This window comes from Manis javanica, chromosome 10 (genome assembly GCF_040802235.1).
Source record: "Manis javanica isolate MJ-LG chromosome 10, MJ_LKY, whole genome shotgun sequence".
Lineage (NCBI taxonomy): Eukaryota > Metazoa > Chordata > Mammalia > Pholidota > Manidae > Manis > Manis javanica.
This window is the reverse complement of record NC_133165.1, coordinates 26,684,781-26,710,911: the sequence shown is the minus strand read 5'-3', so window position 1 is coordinate 26,710,911 and position 26,131 is coordinate 26,684,781. Positions and strand designations below refer to the sequence as shown.

The window sequence follows — 26,131 nt, the reverse complement described above, 5'->3', positions numbered from 1 at the left end:
GTACAAAATCTATTCCTTCACATTTCCTCAAATTGAGGTCTCCATAAAAGTGTCTGACTGGAGGAGCCCAGGTCATATGCCTACATATTTGCTGGCAATAGAAGCTGAACAATTGAGTTCCGGCTTCAACCTTGTCAAGGCAAGGGTCATAATGTGGGAATTTTCCAATATAAAAAGGGAATTCAGAGTTATTGGCTGGTCACAAATATAACCACTGTCTAGCAAAGTTTGCATGTCTGAAGTGTCTTTGTTCTAATTTTACACTTTTCTTTTTGGATTCTGATGACATTGTTTCACTGAATTCTAGCTTTTAGAAATCCAAAGCCAATTTGTTTTCTGATCCTTTTTGTGCAACCCACTTTTACTCTCTGCATACTTTTGGATATTCTTTTGCCCTTTATTTTCTCAGATTTAATCAAGATGATTGATCTTATTTGTCAACAATTGTTCTAGAACTTCTGATGTAGAAATTCATGTTCTTCATAGCTGAGAAATTTTCTTAAATAATTTCTTTGTATATTCCTTTCCACTATTTTCAGTTCTTGCTCTGTGGAGATACATTTGGATATTAAACCTCTTGGACTGATCATCTAATTTTGTTATCTTTGCTTTATTTTCCATCTTTTTGTTCACTATATTTTATTTTCCAAGCTTTCCAGCAGTTAATTTCAGAAATTCCTTTGTTCTCTGGATATTCCTTTTATTATAGATTTCTGATATTTTTCCATGGCTGCAGCTTTTCTTTTCTCTCTCTGGAAGTGTAAATTTTAGGGATTTTTTATTAAAGATTCATTTGTGCTCTATGTTGTGTCTGTTTCATCTGAATCCACCTTTCCAGGATATTTTGGTTTCTTTTATGTTAAATGTTTTCCTCATATGTCTAGTTATTCTTGGTGTATGTTTAAGAGATAAGCATTATAGAGTTGCGTTTCCTAGGTAAGACTGGTAGGCTTCACGGAGAGTGCTCTGATAGGGATCCAGTCATTTCTTTTGTGGCTGGGGGCAACTGTCAATATCTAGAGGTAAGAGTATAATAAAAGACTTTAAATTTATGCATCTGTCTCATTTGAAATTAGGGCCCAGGAATTTATGCTGTCTTAAATTTTTTGTTCTTCAGATACATTAAAAATAGAGGAAATAGAATATATAGCAAAAAACTGCATTCCAACCAGCCCAGAATTAACATCTTTATATTACCATGTTTGCTTCAAATTGTTTTTAAAAATAACTTTATTGAAATGTAACTTACATAACAAAAATATCACCCACTTTAAGTGTACAGTTCAGTAATTTTTGGTATATTTACAGAGCTGCGCAACCATCACCATTCCCTAATTTTAGAACATTTTCATCATTCCAAAAGAAACCTCATGCCATTTGCAATCACAGCCCATTTCCATCAGACAACCATTCATCTACTTTGTCTTGATTTGCCTATTCTAGACAGTTCATATAAAATGGATCATATGATATACAGTCTTTTGTGTCCAGTTTATTTCACTCAGCATGTTTTGGAGTTCATCTATATTGTAGCATATATCAGCATTTTGTTTCTTCTTGTGGTTGAATAATTTTTCATTTTTATGAATAGATCACATTTTATTTATGTACTCATCAGCTGATAACATTTGGGTTGTTTTAATCTTTTGGCTATTATGAATGATGCTGTTATGAACATTCATGTACAGATATCTAAGTGGACATTTATTTTTCCTGTGTAGATACCTAGGAATGGAATTGTGTTATATAGCAGCCCTATGTTTAATGTTTTCAGAAACTGTTATGCATTTTCCCAAAGTGCCTGCAACATTTAAAATTTCCATCAGCAAATATATATGAGGGTTCCAATTTCTCAATGTCCTCATGAACACTTGTCTTTTTGTCTTTTCTTTATATAGCACTTCTGGTCAGCATGAAGTCTTATCTCATGGTTTTGATTTGCATTTCCTTAATAACTAGAGAAGCTGAGCATTTTTTCCTATGTTTATTGGCCATATATCTTTTTTGAAGAAATTTCTATTCCAATACTTTGCTCATTTTTTTGAGTTATTTGTCTTTTTGAGTTGCAAGAAGTCTTTGTATGTCCTGGTTACAAGTCCTTTGTTGAATATATGATTTGCAAATATTTTCTCTCAGTCTGTAGGTAATCTTTCACTTTCTTATGTCTTTTGAAGTGCACAAGTTTTAAATTTTGATGAAGTCCAATTTATCAATTTTCTTTATTGCTTGTGCTCTTGGTGTTTTATCTAAGAAATTATTGCCTAGCTCAAGGTCATGCAGATATACTCCTATGTTTTCTTCTAAGAGTTTTCTGGTTTTAGTTTACATTTGGGTCTATAACCAATTTTGGCTTAATTTTTGTGAATGGCATGAGGTAGAGATACAAATTCATTTTTCTGTAGGTAGATATCCATCGTTTCAGCAACATTTGTTGAAAAGACTATTCTTTCACTGTTGTCTTGAAACCTTTGTTAAAATCAATTGGCCACAAATATAAGGGTTTATTTCAGACTCTCAATTCTATTCCATTCAACTACATAGCTATCCTTATACCAGTGTCTTATTATAGCTTTGTATAGTTTTGTATATTAAAGTTTTGAAATGGAGAAGTGTGAGTCATCCACATTTAAAAATTCTTTTTCAAGACTGTATGGTTATTCTGGGTCCTTTATGTTTACTTATCAATTTTAAGATCAGCTTTTAATTTCTGGGGGTTAGGGGTGGGGAGTCAGAGGAAAAATAAGAGATTACACTCAACCCATAGATTAATTTGGTGAGTATTGCCATCTTAACAATACTAAGTCTTCTGATCCATGAATATGGAGTGCTTTTCCATTTATTTAGCTCTTTAACAATGTTTCATAATTTCTACAGTAGAAGTGTGGTACTTTTTTATTCCTAAACATTTGTTCTTTTTGATGCTATTGTGAATGGAATTAACTTTGCAGAATTTTCATTGTGTATAGAAAACAATTGATTTTTGAATAACAATCTTGTATCCTGCAACCTTACAGAACTTATTAGGTCTAGTAGTTTTTTCATGGTTCCTTAAGATTTTCTCTACATAAAATCATTTCATGTATCAATATAGATTTTATCCTTCCTAATTTGGATGCCTTTTCTTTTTGTTACCTAACAGCCCTGAGTAGAAGCTCCAGTGTAATGCTTAATAGAACTAGTGAGAATAGACATCTGGAAGGGTCTTGACCCTGCAGCAAGTACTTTTAAATAGAATAAATAAATACTTCAAGTGAAGCAGTCCCTTTCAGATTCAAACCCCAAATCCTAATTTCTTTCTCCTCCCTAGCATCATGGATTTAGTGCATTTTCTGTGGATGTTTTTGTGTGTGCATGTGCATTGTATACTAATACAGAGTACTGTTTTGTGCATCTATTTTTATTTTATATAAATGATTTTACACCAAATAAGCTAACACTTGTGCAATTTTTAAATTCAACACTAACAGATTCAAGATATATTTATATATACCTATATATACCTACATATGTAGTCTGTCATAAGAATATATTTTGTTGATGTATTTCTCTATTGAGGAGTATTTGGATTAGTTTCAGTGTTTTCCCATAAATAATGCTGCATTAAAAACCTTTTATATGTGTCCTTGTAATTATATGTGATAATTTACCTAGGGTAGATCTTCCTAAGCATTATTTTTATGTGGTATAGAAATTATACCACCGTATTTTTAGGTAGTGTAGAAATAATACAAGTTACATTTTGTATATTGTTATGCAACGTCAAGTTGCTTTACCTAGTGATTTTCCTAATTAACACACTCACTAGCAGAGAAGGAGAGTTTCTTTCTTCACACCCCCAGATGTACTTGATGTCAAATATTTAGTTGTTGGTTATTTGATTGGCAAAATAATTTATCTCCTTTTATATTAATATGTTGCCTGTTTCCTGGTGATGTGCTTTTTCATAGATTTAATGGCCTTTCGTGGGTTTTAGTTTTGTAAATTACTAGTTATATACTTCACTCATTTTTTCAGTTAAATTGTTTTTTTTCTGATTTATAAAATTTTCTAAATATTTGGGATACTAATTATCTATTGTATTGTAGCAGTAATTTATAGTGTCTTAATTATTTTGAAAAATAAAGCATAATCATTTATTCATCTTTTCAATTGTGATTTGTTCCCTTCCTGTTTAAGTAATCCACTCTTCCACGAAGTCACAAAGATTCATTTTCACTGTTTTCTTTGTGTTTCATCTTTATTAGTTTCACCCATTTAGAACTGTGCTGTTGTTGGGAGGTAGGGATCTGTATGGTTGTTAGAATTTTTGGTATAAATCTAATTGTCTACCACCATTTAACCCACCGAATTGGAATACTCCACTCTTATATGCCAAGTTCAAATATAAGCACGGATCTCTTTCTAGACTTTCTATTTAAATCCACTAATTTGCCCATTTCTGTGCCAAAACTATAGTTTTAATTTAATTAAGTAGCTTTACACTTAGTATTGATACTTGGTAAGACAAGTCCCCATGTCTTTATTCATCTTTAAAATTAGTAGAGCTAAACCTCAGTATTCATTTTAGAATAAATGTGTCAAGTTCCATAAAAATCCTGTTGATCTGAATTGAAATTGCATGAAGTTAAAATAAATTTGGGGGTGGACACAGCTCCCATTTTGGGCATTCCCATCAATTAATTGGTATATTCCTCCATTTATTCAGATGTTATATGTATTTATAAAGTTTCAGAATTTTACTCATAATGATAATGTATGTTTCTTTAGATATATTCTTCGGAATTTTATAATTTTTGAGTGCTTTGTAAATGGACACTTTTTCTATTAACTTTTATTATTTATTGATCTTATATCTCTTTCCAAACCTTATTCTTATTTTCTATTAGTTTGCTAGCTTGATCATTGATCCAAAGCTTTTCATATAGATGATATTTTCTGAAAAAAATACAAAAATTATTACCTCTTTTCCAGTAGTCATAGCTTTTATTCTTTTTCTTTCTTTCTTTTTGTAGCTGGGCAGGAATGGCAGTCTTACATAATTAGATATAATCTCCAGTAAAATGTTGAATGTTGACTTAGTAGAAATTACACCCTCATTTTGGACTTTAACAAGGGTGGCTCTAAACTTTAACAATGAGTTACATCCTATCATTTATCACCTTAAGACACACTTTTGAGACTAACAGGGACCAAGGGAAATCAGACATAAATCAGGACTCTATTAACTAATCAAGTAGTTGAAAAACAACATAGAATATTTGAGCAATGCAATCTAAAAATTGACTTAATTGGCATATATTGAACTTCTGTACTCCCAAACTGCAGAATCGAATTTTTTTCAAGCTCTTCATAAATTTCACAAAATTGGCTATAGAACTGTGGCCATAAAACAAGTTTTAGCAAATGTAAGAGGATAGAAAGCAGGTTCCCTGACCATAAAATAAAGTTATAAATTACTTTAAAAAAGATAACTAGAAAAATTCCCAATTTTATAAAATTAAAAATGCATTCTAAATAAAACTTTAACTTTCGAAAGAAGTAAAAATGGAAATTAGGAAATACTTTAAATGAGAGCAAATATTCTATATTCTGAAACCTGTGAGATGTTGGTAAGCAATAGTAAAAGGGAGATTTGTAGTTAAATAAATACCTAGGAAAAGATAGGAGACTGGAAAATTAAATGAACTAAGCATCTAACTTCTCTAGAAGTTAGAAAAAGAATACAGCAAAGAAAGTAGAAGAAAGAAAATTTCACCAGTAGAAGACTGGTGAAAATGGGAAAGACCAGAGATCAAAGTCACACTAATACCAGAAAAGATAAAGCAGTCATCACTACAGATGCTGTGCATGTAAACAAAAATTTGGTAAGTAAAGTGTGACAAGTTTAAGCCAATATGTTTTAAAATTCAGGGGAAATAAGTAAATTCTTAGAAAAACATAACAGCAAAATTGACAAAAGAGAAAATAGAACACTGAGTATATCTATAACCATCAAGGAAACTGAAGTGCTAGTCAAAACCCTCTAAACAAAGAAAACCTAGACCCAGCAAATTTTCAAGGAAGAAGTACTTCCAAGCTTAGACAAATTTTCCCATAGAAGAGAAACTATTTTCCAACATGTTCTATAATATAAACTTTATTAAAGAAGTCTCAAATAAAGACATATGAGAAAGGAAAATAATGGGCCAATCTCACTTAGGAACATAGGAGCAAAAGTCCTAAATAGAATCTGAGTAAACAGATTCCTGCAATATATTCATCATGATCAAGATGGGTTTATTTCAGTAATGAAAGGTTAGTTGACAGTTAAATAAATTAATGTAATAATACACACAAACAGACTAAAAGAGAATCTCATTAGATGCCGAGAAATGTTTGATAAATTTGTTATCCATTTCGCAAACTAAAAATTGTGGGGGGAAATTTTAATTGAATAAAATGCACTGACCCAAAACCTTCAGTAAAAATCATACTTAACAATGAAATTTGAAAGCTTTCCCGTTAAGATCAGCCTATGATCTCACTGGATGTCCGACCTGACATAAGGCAGCAGGGGAAAAAAGGAGTGGGAAAAAGACTGGGAAGGAGAGAGAAAGCTATCCTTATTCATAGATATGACAATCTACATAAAAAATCCCAGAGTTATGAGTTAACTATTTTAATTAATAAGAGGGTTTAGCATGGTCTCTGCATTAAAATACAATATATAAAAAACAATCATATTTACATATACCAGCAACAAACAATTGAACAATCAAATTAAGAAAGAGGTCACTTATTAAAGCATTAAAAATTGAGCAGCACCTAAGGCTAAAGCTAACAAAAATTTACAAGATTTCTATGGAAGCAATAATATAAATTTACTTAGAAGCAATTAAAGACCTAATAAATGGGAAGACATAACCTGTTAATAGATTTGAAGACTCAAAATTTAGAACTGTCCATTTCTTCTTAAACCGAGATTCAGTGATCCCAATCAAAATCCCAAAAGTAATTTTGTAAAATGTGACATTTAAGATTTTATATTTAAGTGCAAAGGGCCAAGAAGAGCCCAGCACTCAGAAGAGAGGGACAAGGCCAGGCTTGCTTCACAGGTTTATTCCAAGAGCCTCTATCACACCACGCATAAAACAAATTTCTAATGGGCCTGTGAAAGGCATGACTATAAACCCTTCAGAAAATAGTATCTGACAATACCAATGTAACCTCAAAGTAGGGAAGAATTTCTTAAGAAATACCATGCAGTAAGCAAAAAGGAAAAGACTGATAAACTGAATTACCCCAATATTAATGCTTTTGCAGATCAAAATATACCAAAAAGAAAAGCCAATAAGTGGAAAATATATATGTAGCACAAATAACTGACAGAGAACTGGGGCCCAAAGTATTACGAACTCATAGAAATCAATCTAAAAAGAAGATAATTCAGTAGAAAGATTTAAACAGATATCCCACAAAAGAAGAAATTCAAGTGAACAACAAACAAAAAGTGATTAGCAATGAAGGAAAAGCAAATTAAGACCTCCATAAGATATCACTATAAACCCACCAGATTACCTAGAATTAAAAGTTGGACGATATCAAGTGTGGTGAGATTATAGAACAAGGAGAACTCAACCTGCTGGTGGGATATATAAATGAAACCCGTGCACCTCTACACATTTACAAAAATGTACACAGTAGCATTATTTGTAATATCACCATACTGGGAACATAATTATTAGAATAAATTATACTGTGTAGTTTTTTAATTGAGCACTTTATTGTAGAATTAGAAAGAACAACAAATAATATAAATCTAAGAAAAGCTGGTGGAACAAATAAGTGACATTAAGATTAGAAATTAAGGAATTGGTTAGTATTTGTAAAAGCTTAATGGTAAATAGATCCAAAAAGATAGACCCCTGCAAAAGCAAAGCTAGTCAAGAGGAAAAAAAGTGTATTTGGTAGGAATAAGTGAAAAAGTAGGAATAAGAAAAAAGGTACAGTAACATAATATTTTAGGAAAATACATGATATTCAAAGGAAGCTAAAATTTAAAACATTTTAATTGACATCACTGAAAAAAGTAACAACTATGGAATAAACTGGAAATAATTTTTTAAATTAATAAATAATCATTCTTCCTCCCAAGCTGTTGGGCCCAGATGTCCTCATGGGGGTAGCTTGATGTTGGGAATCAGGGTGCAGAGTATAAACAGCCCAGTATACTGTGTATTTTTACCCAATTAAATTCTATATAGTGTACAACAGCTATATAAAAGCAAAACATAAAAAAAAGCATACAATTCATTTACATAAATATTTTGAACACTTTACATGATTCATTTACATAAACATTTTGAACATTTATATGAAGTTCAAAAATTAGAAAGACTATATATCATTTAGAAATGAGTACATAGGCATTTATTGAAACTTATTTGGGGGCTTTACAGTTAATTTTATGAATGTCCAACATTTTTTAAAAATAATGTATATTTTGTTTTGGTTGAAGGATTTTATATACATATAAACGTGACATATAAATATATATGCAAATATAAATACAGTAAGCATACATTATCTATGCACACAATGCATCAATGTTGCTAATTTTGTTTCATCTAGGAGAGACTGCCATTAAAAAAAATTCCCACCATTACAGATTTGTCAGTTTTACCTTTTAATTCTTTATTATTGCTTCAAAATTTCCAGACCATGCAATTAGTTACATATATGTTCATGATTTAACGTTTTCCTAGATTTTTCTTTGGAATGCAGTAAGATGCCCCACAAATGTCGTTGTTAATGCTACTCAAAGAATACTTTTGATAATTAATTTGCTACACAAAGTTTTTTGTTGTTTTTTAGTATTTGCCTGGTACGTCTTTTTCTATCCCTTTATTTTCTATATTTTAGTTCTTTCATTTTAACTGTTTTTTTAATATGCTTGCTTTTAATTATCTTAGTAATAATGGAGTGGCCAGCAAGTGATAGGTAGCTATGTGCTTGGATTGGGTAAGAGGTGGTTAAATTATAACATTATCTAGTAATCTAGCCTGGACCATCAGCAAATTTCATTTTGAGGCTGTTCCCAGGAAATCATCTCTCTGGGTCCCAAAGTATCTTCAATTAAAATCAGGATTTGTTGGTAGAAGGCAAGCTACTTTATTTTTCTATCCTTTTCACTTATCAAAATAGATTAAAGCACCAGCTTTATATATATACATAATTAGAAAATTAATCATTTTTAGGTTAAAAATAGAACAGATGCTATCATTTATACTATTTTAAGTGTAATTTCTAACTTGTGAGCATTAAGTTTTTTTCCTCTGTTTTCTTACTAAAAGCCTCAAGCAAAATTTTCACATTTTGTGGGCTGGTAACTTTGTAATGAAAGGGTTTACTAGAATTGGAGAAAGTGATTCAATTAGAAGTGGATTAAATTAGAGTTGTGACTGGATTCAGGGTGGGGCTGACTGAATTAGAATTTTGATGGTATGTATAGAGCCTAATAATCACATGATTTTCATTTAGAGATTCTTTCCTGAAAAGAAATCATCTTTCTGTGTCTTGGCATATCTTCACTGCAAATCTGAATTTCAGACTAGCAGAATGTTAATTATTTTTTTCCTTAAAATATAAAAGAGATTAAGACAATAACTTTTTACATAAAAATGTGACTTTCTCCAGTTAGAACTCATCATTCATTCACTCATTTGAAAATCATTATGGGCACCTATTGGTGCCAGGCACTGTCTCAGATGCTCGGCTTACATCACTGGGCAATACAAAGATTCTTGCATTTGTAGAATTTAATTCTGTATGAGACAGAGAAAGAAAGAATAAAACAAATTTATATAGGATTGAATAAGGATCATACTATACAGGATCATGGATGATATGTGCTACACAACAAAGAAAAGTAGAACAGGTTAAGGGAGATAAGGAGTGCAGGAGGTTGGGGACCAACGTAGAGGATGGCTGAAACTTTAAATAGGGCTGTCATGGTTGGTTGAGCTGATTTGAACAAAGACTTGAGTAAGACAGGTAAGAGTATTCTTGGCTGAGGAAATGGCTAGTGCAAAGGCCCTAAGATAGGAGCTATGTTCAGACAACACCAAGAGAGGCACAAGCGACACAGGAAGTTAACTAGATAGGGAAGAGTCTTGTAGGTCAGTGTGAGTCCTTTGACTTTTACTGTAAAGGGAATGGGGAGCCAATGCCTCCCCACTGTCTGACTTGATCCCCTTTTCTCCCAATCCCATTCAATAATATTATTAATTTAAAAGAATTATTGCCAATTTGATGCTGTAATGTGGTAATTCATTGTTAGTTTACTTTCATTTTCATAATAGGCAAGTTGAGTGTCTTTTATGTTGTCTATTTGGAATTGATTCTTCACCTTTTTTTACTGGGTTGTATTTATGCATATTACTATTAGTAATAGTACTACTAGCAGTAAAGTTTTGTATGTTATAGGAATAACAGAATTTACCTGCTAATTGAATATTTATCTTTTGACTTAATTTGGGGTATCTTCTGCCATAAAATTAAATTTTTATATAGATAAAATTTTTAAGTTATTTCTCTTATAGCTCTTAGGTGTCCCACCTTGATCAAAAGGGCTTTACAAACCCTAGGTTGTACAAATAGTCTCTTAAATTTCCTTTTTAAATTTTTATAATTTTGTTTTCTTTTGGATGTTTAATTCAACTGGATATATAGTGTTTGTATAAGCACTGAAGCTGGAATTCCTACATCCTGCCATAGGAATAATCAGTTTTGTAATTACAGCTATTATATAAAACATCCTTTTTACATTGATTAAAATAGTAACATTGTCATATTAAAATAAAGGAGCACTTTTTTTGACAGTTGCCTAATGATTCTCTTTTGTGAAGCTTACATTATAGGCATGTTTAGGCTAAATTTTCTTTTTGTTCTTTTTCTTCTTGAGGGAGCATTTTTTAAGGCTAAGATATACTACACCATATCCAAAAGCTGGTAAGAATGATCTGAAAGGGATGGATTCATAGATAATGAAAGATAGTAAACATAGCAGGATGCCAGTCACTAAGGAAGCTAGAGAACTGGAACCCAGAGAACAAAGGAGAGGGTTTGGGGTCACCACACATGGAAAACTGAGGGTACGGGCAAACTTAAAGGCAGCTTGGTAGATTTGCCTGGGGGAGATATGTAGTCCTTGTTTAAGAGCTGCTTTTCCCAGAGAAGTCAGAACATCATCGACTCCTGGGAAAGATGGTCAGGAGGGAAAAGTGGGTGGAAGAGGTGTGTAGATTTGAGCGAAGGGGAATGTGGGAAATCATATTATTGCAGAGTGGGAGTACAAAATTAAGAGTATAAGAGGATTAGCAGGAGAATTAAGGGCTCAAATAGAATTTTGTATTAATAGAATTAAAATGAGAATTATGTAAGATTTTTGCCAGCAAAGGCAGCTGATAGGATGAATTCTGAGTTTTTAGTAAACTTAATTTTAGTTTCTTTTTCTAATACTTTCAAAACATTTAAGCCAAAAGTTTGTAGTTTTCTTATTCGTACTTTCAAATCATTTACATAAACTTTTTACTTAATACTTACTAACACTTTAATTTTCTTATTTCTTATTAATACTTTCAGACCATTAAGTCAAAGCTTTAAATTTCACGAACTGATTATATGTTGCTATTAATGAAATTACAGGAGTGGTTATTTAATCATGGTTGGTTATCAAAAGATTAGGTGGTGGGCTAGGTGTTAAATGAGTCAGGGTCATTAATTCAGAGCTGATAAAGGCCACTGGAACAAAAACCAAGGGTATTTTCTGTAATGGTGTCAGCACCTTGTCATTATTACTTCATTTCTCCACTTCATAGTGCAACAATCATTCATTCATTCAACAAATACTTACTCAGCACCTATTATGTGCCACGCACTGTTCTATATGCGGATGATATACAGGTGAACAAGAGACAAGGTTCCTGTTTTCCTGGAACTTATGTTCTAATACAGGAAGATAGACAATAATAATAAAATAATATTAATAATAATAACAGCTAACATTTAGCAAGTATTGTTTGTTGAGACAGTTTTAAGCACTTTATAAGTATTCATTTAATTCTTACATCATTGTAAGGTAGAGACTAGAATTATCTTCATTCTGTACATGAGGAAACTGAGGCACAGAAAAGGAAAATAACCTGCCTAAGGTCACAGAGCTAGCAGAGGGCAGAGCTGGAATCTCAAACCAAGAGAGTCAGGCTGTAGAGCTCTTTCTCTTAATGACTTTGCTATGCTTCCTCTCAGACAAGAAAAATGGCAGTAAACAATGAAAAGAGTAAGTTCAGGATTGTTTAGTACTATGACAAAATAATAAGGGGTGATGCAACGGTATTTTTGTGTTGGAGGTGAAAATGTAGATATGAGGGAAAAACTCATGGAGGTGACATCTGAGCTGAGACCTGAAGGATGGTGATCTGTTATCGTGGGACACAGGCAGCAGAGCAAAGACACCACAGTGGAATCTTTCCTTGTTTTGTGAAGCAGAAATGCCCAGCCGGCTGTAGCTAGGGCTTAGTATGTAAGAGTGATTGATTGGAAGTGAAGTCAGAGATAGTCAGGAACAAGAGCCCATGGGGCCTCTGGTCACATTAAGGAATTTGATTTTTTATTCTAAAATCACTAGATTTTTATGCAGAGAAGCAACATTACCTGATTCATAACTTTGAAAGATCAGTCTCACTGCTATATTGACTTTAGGACAAAAGTGGAAGCGGCAACACCTCCCTTCACACTAGAACGTAGGCTTCTTTAAAAAATTCAACTTTTAACCAACAATACAAATACAACCTTTGCTTTGAAGACTAGTATTTTTGCGGGAATGGTACCTTTATAAAGATCGTGGTTGCCCCCGTATATATTTGTTCTTTCTTCAAATCCAGTTAAATGAAAATACCAGTTATTCAGCCCAACTCTCTAGGCTCGCTGGGTCTAGCTCAGCAGAAACGAAGCAGGAGCCGGTGGATCTATCAGTTGGGTGCAATCCTTTTCTACGCTCTCTGTCGCTGGTCGGGGATGTGGACGCTCTCTGTCGCTAGCCGGAGATGTGGAGTCGGCTAACCGGAGCTTTCTGTCCACGAAAGGGTCTAGGAGGGGATCGGAGAAGGAAAAGACGGAAGAGACCTCTAGGTACACAACCGCGCTCAGAGCCTTCTCTAAAGCACTGGTTTCAAACGCCCGGCCTCTCGAACGCCTAGGCTCGGCCCCACGCCATCGTCATGGCAACGTATGGCTTCCGCGGATTGGTGGCTGCCTCCGTCTATGACGTGCGTTGGAAGAGCCCGTGTTTGCTTCCGGATCTTGGGCTTTGGCGCAGGGGTTTCTGGGAGTCGCGAGTCGTGGTGTCTGTATATGAGGTGCGGAGGTCGCTCCGTGGGACCTCGGTCAACGTGAGTGACAGGAGGCTGACGAATTGTCTTCCTTGTCCACGTGGGGCGGAAAAAATAAAAAGAGTGCGGTGGGTTCGGGGTTGGCGGCGAACGCTGCTTGGGAGCTGCGGGCAGCGGCGGAGCCCGGCGGCTGTCGGGCGCCGCGCCGCGGGAAGGCAGCTGTGCGGGAGGCTAAGCGGGTTTCACCGGCTTCGCCCCACAGCGGGTCAGGCCTGGGGGAGGAGTCGGCGACTCCTGGTACAACCCGAAGGCTCCCTGCCCCGAGGCGGGAGTGATGATTATTCGCCGGTGGGGGGGACGTGGGAGGCAGTGGTGTCCCCGGGGCAGAAAAACCCAGTTTCTCCCTCTCTGGATACATCCCCTTTCCTCTTCTGAAAATCTAGAGAAGTAAACCAGTTCCCCCAGCTCCCCCACACACTTGCTTTTCCAACATTTGACGGGTTTGGGGAGCCATATGTGCTGGGCGGTACTCTTTTGGCTGCTCAAACCCAGAAGTACCATGAACACTTTTGGTTATCAGAATCATTTAGGGTGAGGTTCCTGGCTTTTGGACATTCAGTAAATTATAACCTGCAAAATACAAGATTTTTATTACTATGATTGCTGTAAGAGAAAATTGCAGCAACAAAAAGTTGTTGGAGAATTTTGCCTATGTAGCTGTCATTGAAATTTAGCACGTTTTTCTCCAAGACAGTAACTTTGTCCAGGGATTTTGAAAGTATTTTTCTTTGTTTTTGTAACCTATTTTCTGTTGTATAAGGTGCAAACTTTAGGGAGTCTGGTGGAGTAAGGTTGAGCTGAGAATTTTTAAAACTCGGTCATGGCTGTACTGAATTTTACAAGTCTAATAATCTTTGTATCTCAAAGATATCTCAAGTCTAATAATTCTTATAGTAATCCCATTAGGAATATCCCCATTCCACAGGAACTTGCATTAGATAATTTGCCCAGGGCCACAGAGCCAGAAGGAGAACAAGAAACAAGCTCATCTTCATGACAGAATTGTTTGCACTAATTAAGAACTGCTTAAGAAGCTGTATTCCTCTATTCCTGAGACTCATTATTTGTTTTCTTGAGAGCTTTTGTTTGAGATGAAAGTAAAATTTGGAGAACAAGTTTTGGAAATGATTTCACAAGTTGGATATTTGTCAATACTTTATATAATGAAAGTTTATCATATTGGGAATAACTTGATACCGTTTTTCTTCAAAGTGTAAAAGATGAAGACAGCAGCTAGGCCAACTTTTGAACCTGCAAGAAGTGGAAGAGGAAAAGGAGAAGGTGATTTGAGCCAACTCTCAAAGCAGCATTCAAGTAAAGACCTGCCTTCTCATACAAAGATCAAATACAGGTAGTGAAGACTTTTTTTCTTGTTCACAAGGCAAGGCCTAAAGTGTTGAATGACACAATCATGAACTAGTATGTTTGGGTCATACCACGTATCTATTTTCATAGGAGTAGAATGCAATAAAGTTGTCTAACACAAAAATTACACTCTCTGGTTGTGGAATGCTACCAGATATTCCTTATGTAGAAATTCCTATTAATTGGAAATTTCCCTGTGTGGATTTAATAATAACTAATATATTACCTCAGAGGGTCCTTACACTATTAGGACTAATCAATAAGGGATTAAAAGTATTACAGTAAAGAGCCCTGAATTGCCATAGTAACAAAAAATAAAAATATTTTAGTCAAATCTACAGCATTATTGTAGGAAAATATGTGATTCGCCTGCACTTTTTGAGATACTGGAAACAACACGGATCCTGTTAGTAACCTTCAGATTATCATAGTGATCTTGTCCAGTGTTCTCTTTTATTCTTGAGGAATTTAGGAACAAAGCTCTTTTTTGTGGATTGTCTTCCACTGTTACAGCCATGTGTTTTTTGTTTTTTGTTTTTTTTATTTTGGTATCATTAATCTACAATTACATGAAGAACATTATGTTTACTAGACTCCCCCCATTACCAGGTTCCCCCCACAAACCCCATTGCAGTCACTGTCCAGCAGCGTAGTAAGATGCTGTAGAATCACTACTTGTCTTCATTGTGTTGCACAGCCCTCCCCGTGCCCCCCCCCCCACATTATACATGGTAATCATAATGCCCCCTTTCTTTTTTCCCTCCTCTTGTCCCTCCCTTCGCACCCATTCTCCCCAGGCCCTTTTCCTTTGGTAACTGTTACTCCATTCTTCCTCAGTGAGTCCTCTACTGTTTTGTTCCTTCAGTTTTTCCTTTGTTCTTATGCTCCACATATGAGTGAAATCATTTGGTACTTTTCTTTCTCCGCTTGGCTTATTTCACTGAGCATAATACACTGTAGCTCCATCCATGTTGCTGCAAATGGTAGGATTTGTTTTCTTCTTATGGCTGAATAATATTCCATTGTGTATATGCACCACCTCTTCTTTATCCATTCATTTCCTGATGGACACTTAGGTTGCTTCCATATCTTGGCTATTGTAAACAGTGCTGCAAATAAACATAGGGGACATAGGGCTGCATATGTCTTTTTCAAACCGGGCTGCTGCATTCTTAGGGTAAATTCCTAGGAGTGGAATTCCTGGGTCAAATGGTATTTCTATTTTGAGCATTTTGAGGAGCCTCCATACTGCTTTCCACAGTGGTTGAACTAATTGACATTCCCACCAGCAGTGTAGGGGAGGGTTCCCCTTTCTCCACAACCTCTCCAACATCTGTTGTTGTTTGTCCTTTGGATGGTAGCCATCCTTACTGGTGTGAGGTGATATCTCATTGTGGTTTTAAGTTGCATTTCTTGATGACTAGTAATGTGGAGCATCTTTTCATGTGTCTGTTGGCCATCTGAATTTCTTTTTTGGAGAACTGCATGGGTCGCGGGCGGCGGGCGGGGTAGGAGTGGGCGGCGGGCCAGACCTCCGCGGGCTGCTGGCCGCGGCCGGCGTGGGAGCGGAGCGTCCGGGCTGCCCCGCGCTGCGCTCCTCCGGCGGCCGGCCTGTGCCTGCAGTCCGGGTCGGAAAGGAACTGGAGAGGCGGCTTTCACACCCATGCGATGCCGTCCTACCCCGCGGCTCCGCAGGGGGCGGGGGTGGAGGGAGGACCGGTCACCGCCCTTTGGCACCCCACGCGGGCTCGTGTTAGTCCGCAGGAATCAGCGCGCGGGCTGCCGACTGCTTTCCAGGGGCTGATGGAGGTTCACTCCGGTATTGTTGCGTTTGCTTGGCTTCATTGCTCCGCTGAGTGGGGTGGAGGCGGGGGGTGAGGGGAGCGGGGGAGCGGGGGATGAAAAGATTTCTCTTAAGACCGATAAAAGCTTTATCAGACATTAACAGCCGCCACTTGGTAATATAATCGGTTTATTTTTCTCCAAACTCTGTCTTTGCATTTCACTAAATGGGAAACAGTTGAGGCGCTGCTGCTTGTCCAGTACAAATGAATTTAGATTGCTGAGCTGGGCAAATGCACCGGGACTGAAAGACTGAAATGAATACTCACCATTTTTAGTCAATTTCTCTAAATACCGTTCAGTTGGGGTTGTTCTGTATATATTAAAAATAGAAAGAAAACACGTAAATAAACAAGCCCAAATATTTGCTCTCTTTGTCCAAATACTGTTTTTCTTTCTCTGTGGGCCAGGCCAAGTGCCAAAGTTGCTTTTCAAGCCTCGTTTCCCTGCAGTAGGGCTGCCTTTTTTTTTTTTTCTGTCTTTCTTTCCTATTTGAGAGCCTGAAGAAAGCAAAAAGATGGCAGATTTGAAGTTGATTGAACAGTTAAATGTGCCTTAAATTGTGTTTATTGGGTATATTTTTCTTGAAATAGTTTTTATTAAATGTGCATGTTGAGTATGTGCAGTTATTTTTTTCCATAAACTCTGGCATCAAATTAAACTTGATACTTGCTCAGCTTATTGTAGGGCAGCTTATGAGAAATGTAATTGATCAGAAGGGCAGATCAGCTTCGTTGAATGTTAACTTTACTTTCAGGGCCAGATGTCTGTCACTTGAACTCAGCTTTTTAAAAAATAATGATTACTATTATTTCCTCACTTTAAAAGTGATTAAGTTATATATTTAACATGGAGAGTATTGAGATGTTTGCTTAAAGTCAAGCCTGATTAAGTAACAGCTAGGTTTTTTTTTTTAACTGAATAAAGAAAAAAGAACTATATTGACTTTTTTTTTAATGACTGGCAATTCGGTAGGCCAGTGTTTGGAAGTGATATTAGGCTTCAAAATCTATTTTGTCTTTCTTTTGAGATAACCATGGTTATGGATCCATCATATTTTGCTAGCTTTCTTTATATTTCTTAGCTTTTAAGAAACTGTTTCTGTCGACCTAGAAAGAACATCCTTATTTCTAGCCATTATTGAAAGAAAGGTATATGGAAAATGGATATTCACCATTTTCATATTTTATAATTGCTATGCACACCTCTGCTAGTATTCCAGTTTTTAGTAACTCCAGGGTATTTAATATTGATTCACGCAATAGCATGAAGTAATTATTTTAGATGAAAATGGGATTGTTTGAGCCAGGTATGACATGACTTGGCAACATTTGTTGCTTTTTAAGAGTGCCATTCTTAAGTGCTCTCAAAAGATACCAAGTGTTTAGCGGTTTTAAATTCTTCATTTTAAAAATAGCATGTTAGAGTTTTTTTCTAATAAAAATTTTTTCTCATATTTCCTCTTTGTTAGAAAGTATGTAACTCTAAAATTCTTCTGTAACTCCCAAAATGTGATTCTGTGAATTTATCTGTGTTTTTCATTTAATGAACTGTTCAGTAATAACCAAGTGAGTCAGAGCATTTTGAATTTTAGCTCAGTGTAGTTCATAAATGGAAGAATGAAACTCATGCACACCCACTGTGAATTACTCTTTGCTCTTATAATCTTCATTAATGATAGGGAAAGAGTCACCTTTATATGTGGCATAAAACCTTTTTCTCTAAGTGGCTTAATTTGTTGACTTTGGGGAGAACTTCAAAAGGAACTGATTCACCTTCAAATGAAATAATTTAGTTTAACCCAATATGTGAAGATGGAATTGTATAATGTATGAGAATCACATTTATTCCTAGAAGTGCCCTGAAAATTTTGATTCAGTGTCTTCCAAAATAAAGAGACTTCTTAAACTATTGACTATACCTAATTTGGTAATCTTAAGTCAGTAAAAAGAATGGAGAGGTAAACTGTATAGGGGAATAAATGAACAAACAAAACTGTCTTCAGATCTTAACTCCTAGTAAGCCCAACTGCTCTGTTACCACTGAAATAATTCAATAACATTTTTAATAAAAGAGGAAATGCTTCTATTTACTTTGGAAAAGTTAATGAGTTTTGAAGTGGAATATATTTTACTTAAAGAAATTCCAGTGAAAACCAGATGCATTTCAAAGTGGAGTACCAAACTGCATTAAGAAAGGTAAGTAACTGCCCACTTATCCTCTGATAAACAAGAGGTGGCACATTACAGTGTCCTTTGAGTATTGAGCAGCTGGGAGCTAATGGAGTGAAGAAAACCTGCATTATTAACTTTTAATTTAAAAAATTCTTAGTATGTTTAGGTGGCTCTAGTGATAGAGCTTTGTTGGCTATTGCAGTTTTCCAGTTTGCTTATATAGTCACTTATTGTGACATTTTGATGGTTTCACAAGTGAAGACACTGAAAATAAAGTGAGAAATATTAGTTGAACCATATGAACCTCATTTTTATAGTCAAAATTATCAGTTAATAGAGAATTTATATGGTTTAGTCAGTAGAATAGAATTGTTTTGACTTGAGTTACTTAGCTATATTCTGCCTTGGTTAATTAGATTTCTTATATACATATTTTTTATTTCAAAAAGCAGTTTTTTACTTAATTTGGTATTAAATGAACTAAGCATAGATCAAATAGTTAATTTATGAGAGCAAACCATTATGCACAGATTTTCAAGCTGCTTTTCATGGAACTTTCAGATGTTTCTGTGTTCAAAAATGCCTGAGTTGGATTAAATTTTTAAGTACATAGTAAATTATTTTAAATTATGGTTTAAAAATACCCAAAATGTTTTACCAAACTTTAACAAATTATTTAAAAAGTTATTTTTTGTTAGTGTGGGCAAAGGGTCTGTTTGTTTCTACGCAGAAGATCAGGGCCTACCTTGGATACCCAGAAAATGAACTAAGATACGATATGAGGAGGAGCTTCCGGCATCAGCACTCTCTGGAGGACTTGTGCCGGGGGATGATCATCAAAAAGCCTCCACAGGGATCCGGACGATGCTGCGGTTGTGGCTGCATCCAGCCCACCGTCTCCTGGACTTGCCATAAGAATGAGGAGGGAGATGTCTAGGCTGGCATGTGCATACAGTGAGACAACGAATTTGACCGGATCTGTACTGTTGGAACTCAACCAGGAGTTGGGAGGGGTGCAAGTTGTAGCACTCCAAAATCTCATGACTATAGACTATCTATGGTTAAAAGAACATATGGGATGTGAACAGATCCCAGAAATGGGCTGCTTTAATTTGTCTGATGGTTCAAGTACAGTTGGACAATATCCATCATATCATAGATAAATTTTCACAAATGCCTAGGGTGCCTAAATGGTTTTCTTGTCTTCACTGGAGATGGATGGTAATTATAGATTTGCTTTGTTTATGTCACCGTATTCCTATTATGTTAATATGTGTGTACAAATTAGTTAGTAGTTTAAAACCTATACATACTTAAGGTACTCTACAAGAAGATATGTCAAAGAAATAATCAATCCTCCCATGTTTCCTTCATATGCTACATCTATAGCTTTTCTTCTTCCTTCCTAATTACAACCCTTAAATAGAATTCGTGCCTCATATCGAATTTACCGAGTATCATAATTCCTCCAGGTGGTAAAGATACCTCGAGACAAGTGCTGGGTATAGAAGCCACAGGGCATAAATCTGCAAAGAAGTAAAAAGCTAACCTTTGCAAACAATATGGCTTCTCTCTCACTTACCAACTTTACATTTCCCTGTATGGCCCCGGAAGATGACTGGTTAGCCAGAGACGGGTAAGATTCCTCAAGGGAGGAACAACCTAAGACAGGCACAGTCGCAGGGGGGCCATCAGGTGAGAATTTGGGGATCAACAGAGGTGAGGCTCAGAACCTCACGCCCCCTGCTTTGAGAGAAATCTTCTGCATCCGTGGATGTCTTGCTGCCCTTGTTTAGCCTGGATTAATACTTGGTCCATAGGCACACACCTGATCATCTGATCATCTACATTTGCCTTCTTACAGCACTAAACTATGTTTTCTACCTTTATCTTGCATCTACCTACCACTTCAGCATTTTATTAAAAATAAAAATAATAATAATAAGAGAAATGTGGGATCAACATATAAATCAAGTACAAAAATCAAACGAATATTCATATTTGACCTGATTGTTTATAGGTCATATTGCATGATCAAAACCGAAAGTTTCTGTGATGACTGCCCTTGTACTGTTCACCATGTAAGAATTTATTCACTATGTAAGAATTCGTTCACCATGTAAGAACTTGTTCGTTATGCTTCAGAAGATTGGAGACTGACGAGATTTGGCTTGAGATGGATTAATGATTGTACATTGAGCGTTGACCCCCCTATACTGATTTTTATTGTTGTTAACGACCATTTGATCAATAAATATGAGAGATGCCCTCTCAAAAAAAAAAAAAAAAAAGTTATTTTTTGTTGCAATATTATTGTTCAGGCTTTCAATTAAAACTTGTTCTTCTAGCTTTGTACATATATTTGAACTTTTTTGTTTATATGGCATTGATGAGAAAGATCATCATTGATTTTGAAGGCCCTGACCTTTAAAAAAAATTCTTCTCTATACATCTATACATAGGTTTTCAGGTTAGTTTTTTACTTGTAAGAAAGCAAATTTATTGTTATTAGTAATTATTACTTTGTAACTAAAATATTCTGCTGCTTCCAGCCCCACCAAATAAACTTCTAAAGCATAACTGCTAATTCAGTGATACTGGAAACCACCAGATTGTGCTCATAGTGAGGCCTTTGATGGGTCTTTTAATTTGGGGCAAGTGAGTTAAATTCCTTCAAGCCTAGTTTTTTTTTTCTGTAAAGTGCAGATAATTTCTACTTACCTTATAGGTTGCTGCATAGCTCTTGAGGTAATGTGTGTTCAAGTACTTTGTAAACTATAAAATACAACTATGCATAAGAAAAAACAAGCCTGTTAATTTTCTCTTTTCCCAGAGTACTTCATTCTTTGTATGTTGTGGCAATATATTTCAGTACATACTGAGTAATTTGTTTAGTCTTAATTTTTCTGGCCTTTTAAATTGCCTATAAATGAGAGGTGAAGATACTAAGCTTTTAGTTAGGACTATCAACACAACTGATTTTTGATTTGCATATTTGTTTGTATCTACCCCATCCCCTCTTAAATAGTAATTCAGTGTGTTGCTTTGGATTTTTCCAATAATTAAATAAAATGAAATTTCCTTTTGGACTCTTTAGCAGATAAAGGAAATTGGTATTTGGTTTGAAAGAAGAAGAGTTAAGGATGAGTGTACTTAATAGAAACGGGCAAATCTAGGATAAAGTGAAGAATTTTTAGTTATTTTAACTTAGGAGGAGAATTATGGGAGTAGTAGTCTCTTACTCTTTTCTCCCTATTTATCCTTATCTTTTTTTCTCTTTTCAAGGGATTGGGTTATAAATCAAGTTTGTCTAGGCTTTCACATTTTTTAGAGTACCTTCCCATTCTCTGTTGATTCAACCAGAAAATATAAGTGGCATGGCTTCTGTCATACAACTAGTAGGAAGTCCATTTAATTCTTAGTACTGCCTCTGTAATAAACAGAACTGTATTTTAAGTGTCCCCTACAGTATTGAAGCTGCCAGGGAACAGTTTTATTTCCCTCCCACTCCCAGTTTTAGCATTTGTGGAATGCCTGTAGATACCTAAAATTCTCCATCTGACAAATTCTTTCTGTCAGTGGCACTGAATATTGTCAGTTGTTTTCCTTGAATTTTCAGGATCACTTCACTCAGTTTTTGAGAAAATGTTTATCAAAATCCTGCGTTGGCAAAAGAGTCATTCAGAGTACAAACTAGCCACATAGACTTTAATAAAATAGAGTTTCTTATACACATGTAGTCGTGTGTCTGGTAACAGTTACCTTAAACCTACAAGGGGATGCAGTGTAAACTCTTTAAAAATAAATATTCTGCACCATCTAAATCCATAGTAAGCATGTAGAATTCCTTTTTGTGTTTCAAAATTTTCTTCAGAACTCTTGTGACATCTCCAAAAAGCCTTCCCTGAACTTCAAACTCTTTTCCTTTTCCCTCTGTCCTCAGGACTGCCGTGCCACCCGTGTCTACTGCATGTATTGCACATAGAACATTGAATTATAATGAACAATGTACGTACATCTTTTTTCCCTACTGGGTTGCCCCTTAATGGATCTGGTTATTGGAAAGTTTATCTTTAGTTAAATAGTATTTTGATTTAAAGATATATTGCTTTTATAAATATTGGCAATATATTAATATTGCACATAGTATAATCGAATAAAATGAGAACTTTTTCACTTTCCAAAATATGTCTGTTTGTCTGACATGTCGTTCTTTACAGCCATATTTTGTTCTCTTTATAAGGAATGCTTTGAGAGGTTCTGTAGCAAGAGATTATTTTGTTGTCTTTGTTTCAGTTAAATATCATACCACATTTTGGTGGGAGTTCTGATAGGGAGCAAGAATGTTAGTCCGCCAGGAGGGTCAGGACACTGGCCTTAGCTGTTGGTCCTCAACAATGTAAAAGGGCTATTGCTTTGATATGGACATACGTTCCACCTCCTGGCAACCACTAGTGTTCTGTGATGGATGGTTGTTTTAGAGTGGTTAAGGGCATACCTTCAAGCTTCCAACATGCTCTGTAGGCCACCAGTTAAGATTCGTGTCACCATAGAATCCTGGCTAAGTCTTTTCCTCTCCCGGCTCCCGCCAGGATGCCTCACTCTGGCAGTCTCCCCAAGCCAGCTCTGATGTCTTGGGCCGGCAGACACTCCTCTGGTAACTAACTGAACCAGAGAATTGTTCCTAGGCCTGAGCTACCCCTTAGCTAGTCTTTACTTTTTAGATCCACCTGGAAGTGAGTCATTTATTGGTCTTTGGGCCAGGATATTGACCACCCCTTGAAGGAAACATGGCTATTACAAGGATATTCAGTGGTGGGTTGAAATGCCTTGTATTTTGCTGCTCAAAGCTTCTAATAAGGAATGACAGGCATCTTCATAAAGAATCTAATTGAACATTATCATAAGTAAGTATGAGCAAGTATAAAAGTAGCTGGTTTAGGGCCATATTATTTCTTGTACCAGAGATTTCTTGAAATATAAAATACATATTTGAATAAGACTTATTTTCTCTACAATTAATAGCTACTTGTAGTGGTGGTATATGTTCTCATTTCTAGATGCATGTTTTATTTTTACAGCTTGCTGTGTTGCAAAGTTGGCAGTAGTCAGTTGAAGAAATGAAATCTTCCCAGCTATAGAAAGATGCTGAATATTTACAAAGGTCAGATTCACCTTAGGGGTACCTAAAGCTGGATTTTGCAGAAGATTATTGTAATTATTTGAGACTAATAACTCTTAAATTTTGAAATGCATCTTATAATATCAATAACAATAGTAGCTTCTGTTGAATATCACCTATGTGCCATCAACTTGCTATTTAAGCCCTATCTATGTATCACATTTAATCATGACAATGAACCTATGAAGAATTATTACTCATACTTTATGGCTGAAAAATTAGGGATCAGAGAGTTCTAGTTACTTGCTTAAGGTCATAATATCATTAAATGACAACTCAGGACTTGAGACCAAGTCCAACCCCAAAGCCTGGCTTACAAGTGCAAACACTGAATTTCCTTCCATGTTTTCTTTAAGCAAAGACTCTTATAAAATGTAGATTAATGAAACTTAATAGGACTTGATTACTCAAGAGATGAATAGGAGTGATTTCAAATTTAGGTATTTTCTATATTTTTACAATAAAAATGCAAAATTTTCTTACCTTTATGAGATTTAATTAACAAAGTGAAGCTCTCATTGAACAGTTTTGAACTCTCTAGTTAGCTCTTGTATCTGTGTCAATCTGTTGTTAATTATGTGACCATTCTTTCCTAATCCCAGGATATATTTCCCCTATTTTCCCAGCCAGCTTAACCTACTCCTTTTACCAACCAGTCATTCGTTAATTCATTAATGTTGGTTCATTCAATGCTGCTGTAATAGTTGTGACAAAGGACACTGTCAAGAAACGTTTTGAGTTTAAGTATTGCATCTCCTGAATAGGGCCTGTAAGAAAGGTTCTTGCTTTTTTGGTAAATTTTTTACAATAGAAAATAATTATTTATGATGATAAGAAATAACATGAACTCATTCCCACCATTTTGGTTTTCTATGTAAAGGCAAAAATGATGGCAAAAGGAGGTGAAGAACCCCTGGAACTGCTATCCCTCCCTGGCACCCCCTGCCTCCGTCCCCTGCAGTGCTGTGTCTCCAGAGAGTTCCCAGTCCTACAAAGAGTTTGGGCTTATGCTGGGGAGAGAGATTTGTGGGAAGGTAGGGCTGCTATTTGGAAATTATAACTCTCAAGAGTTTGCCATAGAAACACAGTAAGATCTAGTAAAGTTACAAAGTACTGTTCATATTACAGGTATATTCAGTAGACATTTACTGATTATTATGGAAACCTAGCTATTTGGTATAACATTGTTTCCAGGGGAAAATACATCCTGAAATCTAAGTAACTGCTCCACTGTAGGTTATTTTTCCTATGTTGGGTACTTAACACCAAAAACAAGTAATAATTTTTTTTACTAAAAATATTTTTCAATATATTTACTCCAAAAGTATATTTGATTATTGCGTCTAGTAGGAAAACTGTGTTAATTGAGTTCCATTCAACTCTCAGGTAGTTGAAGTGAAGAAAGATAAAGTTTGGGTGATAATCAGGGCTCTGGGATGACCAAGGGCCAGCACCCAGCTGGCTCTCCCTTGTTCGCTTTGTGCTGAGGCTCTGGCCCAGCACAGTGCATTTTAAGCTGGGTGGCATATTTTTTTTACCTACCCATGTTGTCTTTAAGGTAATATGAATGAAAAAATAATCAATTTTAATTCCTCAGAAATTTTCCCTTTATATAAAATTAAGGATTTAACTTGTGTCTCTTAATTTTTTTTCTGCTGCAAATTAATAAGGGAAAAGAAGCCCAGTAAATTTAATCCCCTAAAAAAAAATTAAAACAAAATCATCTTACCTAAAGGTACCTTGGCACTAAATCCCAAGTAATGTTCAAATTCTTTGATTTTATCAAAACTTTTTTGTATAATATAACTGAAATTTGTGAATGCTCAGCTGGGGTGGCAAAATACCTATTTGTGTTGTAGTCTTATTTTTTAATAGAGTATTACCTATATAGTTAATGATCTTGTGAGATGCTGTTTTATATTGTGTAGCTATTAAAAAAAACTGTAAGGTCTAGGTTCTAATACTCTTTAGGCAGATTTCATTGTTAAACACCCAAGATTAGCATGAACTCTTAAATATTGTTTTGATTATGCAAGAGAACTCTTTAGTATTTGGTGCTCTTAAAAATGAGGGAAGAATACATGTAGATAAATAGGAGTATAGATACAATTCCCTTTTTTTGGTAAAAGTACATGCAT

The 26,131-nt window shown here is 35.3% G+C and overlaps 1 long non-coding RNA gene and 1 pseudogene across 1 annotated transcript; one reads left to right on the top strand and one right to left on the bottom strand.

Annotated features, from left to right (window-relative positions):
• Nucleotides 1-8,870: 8,870 nt before the first annotated feature.
• LOC118970503 (uncharacterized) lies at nt 8,871-13,008 on the bottom strand. Its single transcript, XR_005058556.2, has 3 exons — nt 12,870-13,008; nt 11,894-11,985; nt 8,871-9,803 (listed from the first exon to the last, which is right to left on the bottom strand). It is a non-coding gene; the product is annotated as an uncharacterized lncRNA (long non-coding RNA).
• A 322-nt stretch (nt 13,009-13,330) lies between these two features.
• The window catches only part of LOC108398737 (sestrin-3-like), a 60,437-nt pseudogene continuing 47,636 nt past the window's right edge, over nt 13,331-26,131 (top strand).